This window comes from Colobus angolensis, unplaced genomic scaffold, assembly GCF_000951035.1.
Source record: "Colobus angolensis palliatus isolate OR3802 unplaced genomic scaffold, Cang.pa_1.0 Scaffold22, whole genome shotgun sequence".
NCBI lineage: Eukaryota > Metazoa > Chordata > Mammalia > Primates > Cercopithecidae > Colobus > Colobus angolensis.
The window spans coordinates 5,293,004-5,301,423 of record NW_012115377.1 but is presented as its reverse complement, the minus strand read 5'-3'; positions in this window follow the sequence as shown (position 1 = coordinate 5,301,423).

Here is an 8,420-nt window from a genome sequence, read left to right as displayed (position 1 = left end):
ACAAAAATTAGCCAGGCGTGGTGGGGCGTGCCTGTAATCCCAGCTACTCAGGAGGCTGAGGCAGGAGAATCACTTGAACTCGGGAGGCGGAGGTTGCAGTGAGCCGAGATCGTGCCATTGCACTCCAGCCTGGGTGACAGAGCGAGACTCTGTCTCAAAAAAACTAAACCAAACCGAAAAACTATTTGTTTTTATAAATAAATTATTATTATTATTATTTTTAGAGACAAGGTCTTGCTCTGTCACCTAAGCTGGAGTGGTGCAATCATGGCTTACTGCAACCTCAAACTCCTGGTCTCCAGCAATCCTTCTGCCTCAGCCTCCCAGGTAGCTAGGAGTAAAGGTGCATGCCACCACACCTGGCTAATTTTTTTTGAGACAGAGTCTCACTCTGTTGCCCAGGCTGGAGCACAGTGGTGCAGTCTCAGCTCACTGCAACCTCCACCTCCCAGGCTCAAGCGATTTTCATGCTTCAGCCTCCCAAGTAGCTGGGATTACAGGCACCTGTCACTATGCCTGGCTAATTTTTGTATTTTTAGTAGAGACGGGGTTTCACTATGTTGTCCAGGCTGGTTTTGAACTACTGACCTCAAGTGATCCACCTGCCTTGGCCTCCCAAAGTGCTGGAATTACAGATGTGAGCCACCGCGCCTGGCCAATTTTTACATTTTTTTTTGTAGAGAGAGGATCTTGCTGTGTTGCCCAGGCTGGTCTCAAATTCCTGGCCCCAAGCGATCCTCTCCCCTTGGCTTCTCAAAGTGCTGATATTAGAGGCATAAACTAATACATGATTATTTGTAAATAAAGTTGTTTACGAAACAACTAGGGGCAGGCTGATCAAAGGGAGCAGATGGAATATGTTTTCTTCACTGCTGTATCCTCAGTATCAAGAACAGCACCTGGCTCGTGGTAGGTTTTTGTTCTCCATCAATATGTGTTAAAGGAATAAATTGATAAATTAGTATTGCTTGTATGTTTGTGGTGGAGAAGTGGTTGACGTGATCAGAGTGACCCATGCTGGTGGAATGGTTGAGCAGAGTGTGGGAGATCCACTTGGGAACAGGTGGCAGACCTATTGGAGGAGACTTTATTTCTTAAACAGGGTGGGGGCCAGGCATGGCGGCTCATGCACTTTGGGAGGCCAAGGCGGGTGGATCACCTGAGGTCAGGAGTTCAAGACCAGCGTGGCCAACATGGTGAAACCCCGTCTCTACTTAAAAAAAAAAAAATTAGCTGGGCGTGGTGGTGCATGCCTGTAATCCCAGCTACTCAGGAAGCTAAGCCAGAGAATTGCTTGGACCCAGGAGGCAGAGGTTGCAGTGAGCAGAAATCATGCCATTGCACTCCAGCCTGGGCAACAACAGTGAAACTCCCTCTCAAAAAAAAAAAAAAAAAAGGGATGGGGTGGGGAGGGAAATGACTTTTTTTTTTTGAGATAGAGTCTCGCTCTGTGGCCCAGGTTGGAGGGCAGTGGCACAATCTTGGCTCACTGCAACCTCTGCCTCCCAGGTTCAAGCAATTCTCCTGTCTCAGCCTCCCCGGTAGCTGGGACTACAGGTGCACACCACCATGCCCGGCTAATTTTTGTATTTTTAGTAGAGACGGGGTTTCACCATGTTGGTCAGGCTGGTCTCGAACTCCTGACCTCAGGTGATCCATCCGCCTCGGCCTCCCAAAGTGCTGGCACTACAGGCATGAGCCACCACTCCCAGCTGGGAAATGACATTTATTAGGTACCTGTGTGGTACCAAGAGACCTGTGCAAGGTTCTTTTTCATGACAGCCCTATAAAGTAGGTCTGTGTCACCGTTTCACAGACGGGGAAAACTGAGGCTCAGAGAATTCGGATGACCTGCTTGTGGCAACCCAGCAAGAGGCAGAGCTGAAGTCCACGGTCAGGTCTGCACGGCTTGATATGCTTTTTATGCTTAGCTGGGCTTCCTGAAGGGGTGGGGACTTTCTTACCTCTAGAGACACATTGGCAGAACGAGAACATCAACCCCCTGCCCCTAGCTGGAAAGCCAAACATGATGCTTTCTCCTGGGTGGGGTATTCCCGCCCCATATTAATTATCTATCAAGCCTTTTGCCTGGTGTTCAATGTCTTGGGATTGGATTGGGGAGTAACCCTCTGTTTTCCTTTTTGGGCCTTTTAGGTCTCACTGGATAACTTTCAGTTCCTCCAAAAGAGCACATCCTTTTTTTCACTTCCTGATTTTTTTTTTTTTTTTTGAGATGGAGTTTTGTTCTTGTCGCCCAGGCTGGAGTGCAATGGCACAATCTCGGCTCACTGCAACCTCCGCTTCCTGGGTTCAAGCGATTCTCCCGCCTCAGCCTCAGGAGTAGTTGAGATGACAAGCATGCACCACCATACCTGGCTGAGTTTTGTATTTTTAGTAGAGTAGGGGTTTCACCATGTTGGTCAGGCTGGTCTTGAACTCCTGACCTCAGGTGATCCACCTGCCTCGGCCTCCCAAAGTGCTGGGATTACAGGCGTGAGCCACTGCACCCAGCCTGACTTCGTGATTTTTGCACAGCTGATCTCTCTCGCGGAAAACACTCTTTCTCCCGCCACCACATTCCATTTCTCCTTGTACGATTCATCCTTTAGAATGTAACCTTTCCCCCTGCATGTAACCTCCTCCAGGAAGTCACCCTGGATTCAGGTGCCTACTCTGGGCTCTCCCAGCCCCTTGTATGCACCCTGTGCAGAATTTCCCTGTTTTCCGATCTGTCTCCCCTGTCCTGACTATGAGCTCCCAATGGGGGATAGTGTTAGCCTGATTCGTGCTGTAGATCTGGTGTTCAACACAGTGCCTCGCAACCAGTAGGTGCTCAACAAATGTCTAGTGAACAAACCAAGTTAGTGAGTAAAATGTTGGCTCCATGCCACTTCCTGGTTCAACTTTTACACCACACACAGACACATGTCTGCTCCATTCTGCATTCACCTCCATCATCTCACCCCTCTCTCTCTCTCTCTTTGAGACAGGGTCTTGCTCTGTTGCTCAGGCTGGAGTGCAGTGGCATGATCATAGCTCACTACAACCTCGAGCTCCTGGGCTCAAGCAGTCCTCCTGCCTCAACCTCCTGAGTAGCTGGGACTACAGCGGCACACTGTCTTGCCCATATATATATATTTTCTTTTATTTTGAAACAGGGTCTTGCTCTGTTACCCGGGCTGGAAGGCTGGAGTACAGCAGCGTGATTACAGCTCACTGGAGCCTCGACCTCCTCAGGGTTGGCTGGTTCTCTCACCTCAGCCTGCCAAGTAACTGGGACTACAGCTGTGCACCACCACTGTTGGCTAATTTTTGTATTTTTTTGTGGAGACGGGGTCTTGCTATGTTGTCCAGGCTGGTCTCTAGATCCTGTGCTCAAGCAATCCTTCCACCTCAGCCTCCCAAAGTGCTGGGATTAAAGACTTGAACCACTGCTACTGGCCTCATCTCTCTCTCTCTCTCTCCCTCCCTCCCTCTTTCTTTCTTTTTTGAGACAGAGTCTCAATTTGTTGCCCAGGCTTGAGTGCAGTGACATGATCATGGCTCACTGCAGCCTCGACATCCCAGGCTCAGGCAATCCTCCTACTTCAGCCTCCTATGCAACTGGAACTACAGGCACTCACCGCCACGACTGGCTAATTTTTCTTTTTTTTTTTGGAGACAGGATCTCACTATGTTGCACCAGTTGGTGTCGAACTCCTGAGCTCAAGCGATCCACCCACCTCGGCCTCCCAAAGTGCTGGACTACAGGCATGAGCCACCGCACCTGGCCCACTTCTCTTTTACTAACAAATCTCATCGTCGTTTGATACCATCTCCTCCAGGAAGTCTTCTTTCTCCACCCACTTGGAGTCCCTTCCCTAACCTCTTGGGCTGCACAGACTTGCCACACCCTAGCTTTGACCTGAGAGTAGGAGGCTTTCCCTGACAATCTGCTGCAGGTCACATCCCATTAAGGTCACATCCCATTAATGTGCCCCATGACTCAGACAGGCACCACGTGGTACTCTAGAGACTCGGCCTCCTTTTCTGGTATGTGCAGGCCGGGCTGGCCTGGGCTCTCAAGAACTTGCTGGCACCAGACTTCCAGAACTTCATCTAATATCCACAGACCAAGCTTGGGGCCACCTGCCAGGGCCAGCCTGGGAAGGAGGTTGTGGCTTTCTGTTAGACCAAGCAGGGCTGTCCGCAGTTCTGGGCACATGCCCTAGAATGGGGCTTATGTTTTTCCCTGGGACCTGTGCCAGAGATCTGCGTCCAGCCTGGAGCCTGATGCCTTTTTGCCCTCTCACTTCTGCTCAGGAAGGGACCACCGTGGGCTGTGGGCAGGAATTAGGGAACGGTGGCCTTCCGAGTTTCCTGCCAGGCCAGACAGTGCCACCCAGACCCTTAAGGCAGCCTCAGCCACAGGTTGATGGAACAGAGACCAATCAGGCATGGTTATCACACCTGTAATCCTAGCCTTTGAGAGGCTGAGGTAGGAGGATCACTTGAGGCCAGGAGTTTCAGATAGCCTAGGCAACATAGCAAGACTGTGTCTCTACAAATATACATACATATATATATATATTTTGTTTGTTTGTTTGTTTGTTTGTTTGTTTTGAGATACTTTTGCTCCTGTCGTCCAGGCTGGAGTGCAATGGTGTGATCTCGGCTCACTGGAACCTCCACCCTCTACCCTCCATCTCCTGGGTTCAAGCGATTCTCCCGCCTCAGCCTCCTGAGTAGCTGGGATTACAGGCATGCGCCACCACACCCAGCTAACTTTTGTAATTTTAGTAGAGAGGAGTTTCACTGTGTTGGCCAGGCTGGTCTCGAACTCCTGACCTCAGGTGATCCACCTGCTTCGACCTCCCAAAGTGCTAGGATTACAGGCATGAGCCGCTATGCCCAGCCAAAAAATTTGGTTTTTTAAATTAGCCAGATGTGGTGGTGTCAGAGGCATGCGAACCAGAGCAACTCCATCTTAAATAGGAGCTGGGTAAAATGAGGCTGAAACCTACTGGGCTGCATTCCCAGATGGTTAGGCCTTCTGTCACAGGATAAGATGGGAGGTCGGCACAAAATACAGGTTTTAAAGACTTTGCTGATAACACAGGTTGCAATAAAGAAGCCGGCCAAAACCTACCAAAACCAAGATGGTGACAGTGATCTCTGGGCGTCCTCACTGCTACACTCCCATGACAGCGCCATGACAGTTTACAAATGCCATGGTAACATCAAGAAGTTACCCTCTATGGTCTAAAAAGGGGGAGGCATGAATAATCACCCCTTGTTTAGCACATTATCAAGAAATAACCATAAAAATGGGCAACCAGCAGCCCTCAGGGCTCCTCTGTCTGTGGAGTAGCCATTCTTTATTCCTTTACTTTCCAAATAAACTTGCTTTCACTTTACTCTATGGACTTGCCCTGAATTCTTTCTTGTGTGAGATCCAAGAACCCACCTGGCCTCAGGTGATCCGCCTGCCTTGGCCTCCCAAAGTGCTAGGATTACAGGCGCGAGCCACTGCACCTAGTCTGAACCTCTTTTCTTTATAAATTACCCAGTCTCGGGTATGTCTTTATTAGCAGCATGAGAACAGGCTCTGTCCTATCAGCCTCTCAGGAAATCACACAGGGCTTCTGCAGGGAAAGGCCCCCCACGTTTTTTTTTTTTGGAGACAAGGTCTTGCTCTGTCACCGAGGCTGGAGTGCAGTGGCGTGACCTCAGCTCACTGGAACCTCTGCCCCCTAGGCTAAAGCCTCTCACCTCAATCTCCTGAGTAGATGGGACCACAGGTGTGTACCACCACACCCAGTTAATTTTTTGTATTTTTGGCAGAAACAGGTTTCGCCATGTTGCCCAGGCTGGTCTCAAACTCCTGAGCTCAGGCAATCCACCGGCCTAGGCCTCCCAAAGTGCTGGGATTACAGGTGTGAGCCACCGTGCCTGGCCTTTCTTTTCTTTTCTTTTTTTTCAGACAGAATCTTGCTCTGTGGCCCAGGCTGGAGTACAGTGGCGCAATCTTGGCTCACTGCAAGGTTCGCCTCCCGGGTTCATGCCATTCTCCTGCCTCAGCCTCCCAAGTAGCTGGGACTACAGGCACCTGCCACCATGCCTGGCTAATTTTTTGTATTTTTTTTTTAGTACAGACAGGGTATTACCGTGTTAGCCAGGATGGTCTCGATCTCCTGACCTCGTGATCCGCCTGCCTCGGCCTCCCAAAGTGCTGGGATTACAGGCGTGAGCCATCGTGCCCGGCCTGATTTGTTTTTTAAATAGAGACAAGGTCGTTTTCTGTCACCCAGCTGGACTGCAGTGTCGTGATCATAGCTCACTGTAACCTTCAACTCCTGGGCTCAAGTGACCCTCCTGCCTCACCCTCCTGAACAGACAGGACTGCAGGCATGTACCACCATGCCATGCCCAGCTCATTTTTGTTTACTTTTTGAGACAGAGTCTTGCTCTGTCGCCCAGGCTGGAGTGCAGTGGCACAATCTTGGCTCACTGCAAGCTCCGCCTCCCAAGTGGCTGGGATTATAGGAATGTGCCACCACACCCACTTTTTTTTTTTTTGTATTTTTAGTAGAGATGGGGTTTCACTGTGTTGGCTAGGCTGGTCTTGAACTCCTGGTCTCAAGTAATACTTCCACCTCAGCCTCCCAAAGTGCCGGGATTACCTTGCCCGGCCAGCTCATTTATTTTAAAATTCTTTTTGGCTGGGCGGGGTGGCTCATGCCTGTAATCCTGGCACTTTGGGAGGCCGAGGCAGGTGGATCACCTGAGGTCAGGGGTTTGAGACCAGCCTGGCCAACATGGCAAAACCCTGTCTCTACTAAAAATACAGGAATTAGCTGAGCGTGGTGGCTCATGCCTGTAATCCCAGCTACTCAAGAGGCTGAGGCAGAAGAATAGCTTGAACCCAGGAGGCAGAGGTGGTAATGAGCCGAGATCGCACCATTGCACTCCAGCCTGGGCGACAGAGTGAGACTCCATCTGATAGATAGATAGATAGATAGATAGATAGATAGATAGATAGATAGATAAATAAATAAATAAAACAAAACCAAAAAAGAAGAGCTCACCAGAGCCAGGAGCCTGAAACAAAAGTGCTGGTGGAAAGGTTTATGGGGTGCCAGTTAAGGCAGTCACGCCTGCCTAGGGCACCTCCGGGAAACCGTAGGGGGCCCTGAGGAGAATCATCTCCCCAAATCATTAAGTTCCCAGGTCAGAGAGCATGACCTGCTCTGCAGCTTTACACAGAATGCCCTGAGCTGAAACACTCCCTTGAAGCACTAGAATGTGACCAGACATCCTGGCTCCTTGTAAAACCAGCCCCCACCAGCTGCAGCCCGATAAGTTAAAGATTATCTTCATAGTTAGATATATGCTTTTGGCTTAAAGGAAAGTCATACAACCGCCACTGCTATAGATCTTTCCAATGACGTACGCTCCCCCTCCTTCACCGTTTCACCCTGTACCAGCTGCTTCTTAGATCAAAAGACTGTACTCAATACATTGTCAGGCAACCAGAGCTCTGGGCCTTTTGCAGCCTTCACTCGAGTAACTAACTGGTCCCCTGGACCTGCTTTAAAATCTTAACTTGTCTTTGCTCATTCCTTTGTCGCCACCGGACTTCGGGTACCCATGGGTAGTGTTGACGCTGGACCCCAACATCTGGCGCCCAACGTGGTATCCCCCAAATAACCTGGTGAAGGAATGCTCTAGCGTGGAAGACGAAGGGCCGACAGATGGAGGACTCTTGAGGATGAAAAGTTTTTTCTTTTTTTGAGACGGAGTCTCACTCTGTCGCCCAGGCTGGAGTGCAGTGGCGTGATCTCGGCTCACTGCAAGCTCCGCCTCCCGGGTTCATGCCATTCTCCTGCCTCAGCCTCCCGAGTAGCTGGGACTACAGGTGCCCGCCCCCTCGCCCGGCTAATTTTTTGTATTTTTTTTAGTAGAGACGGGGTTTCACCGGGCTAGCCAGGATGGTCTCGATCTCCTGACCTCGTGATCCGCCCGCCTCGGCCTCCCAAAGTGCTGGGATTACAGGCGTGAGCCACCGCGCCTGGCCGATGAAAAGGTTTTTAAGCTCTGCAGGTAAGCGGGGCGCTCGGAGAATTCCAGGGTAACAACAGGAAATTATGGGTTGGCCTGAGAGTAGACACAAGAATTATTTGAGGCCGGGCGCGGTAAAATTCAGGCTCACCCTACCGTTCATTACGGTGAAGGAGCAATTTCCCTTAAAATGGATGACCCAGAGCTCTGTCTGGGTCAAACAGTGGCTGCCCCCTAAGGAAAAACTGGGGGCGCTTCATGAAATAGTTAAAGAATTGCTAGAAAAAGGACATGTTTCACCCACTTTTTCTCCCTGGAATTCCCCAGTATTTGTTTTTTTTTTTTTGAGACGGAGTCTTGCTCTGTCGCCCGGGCTGGAG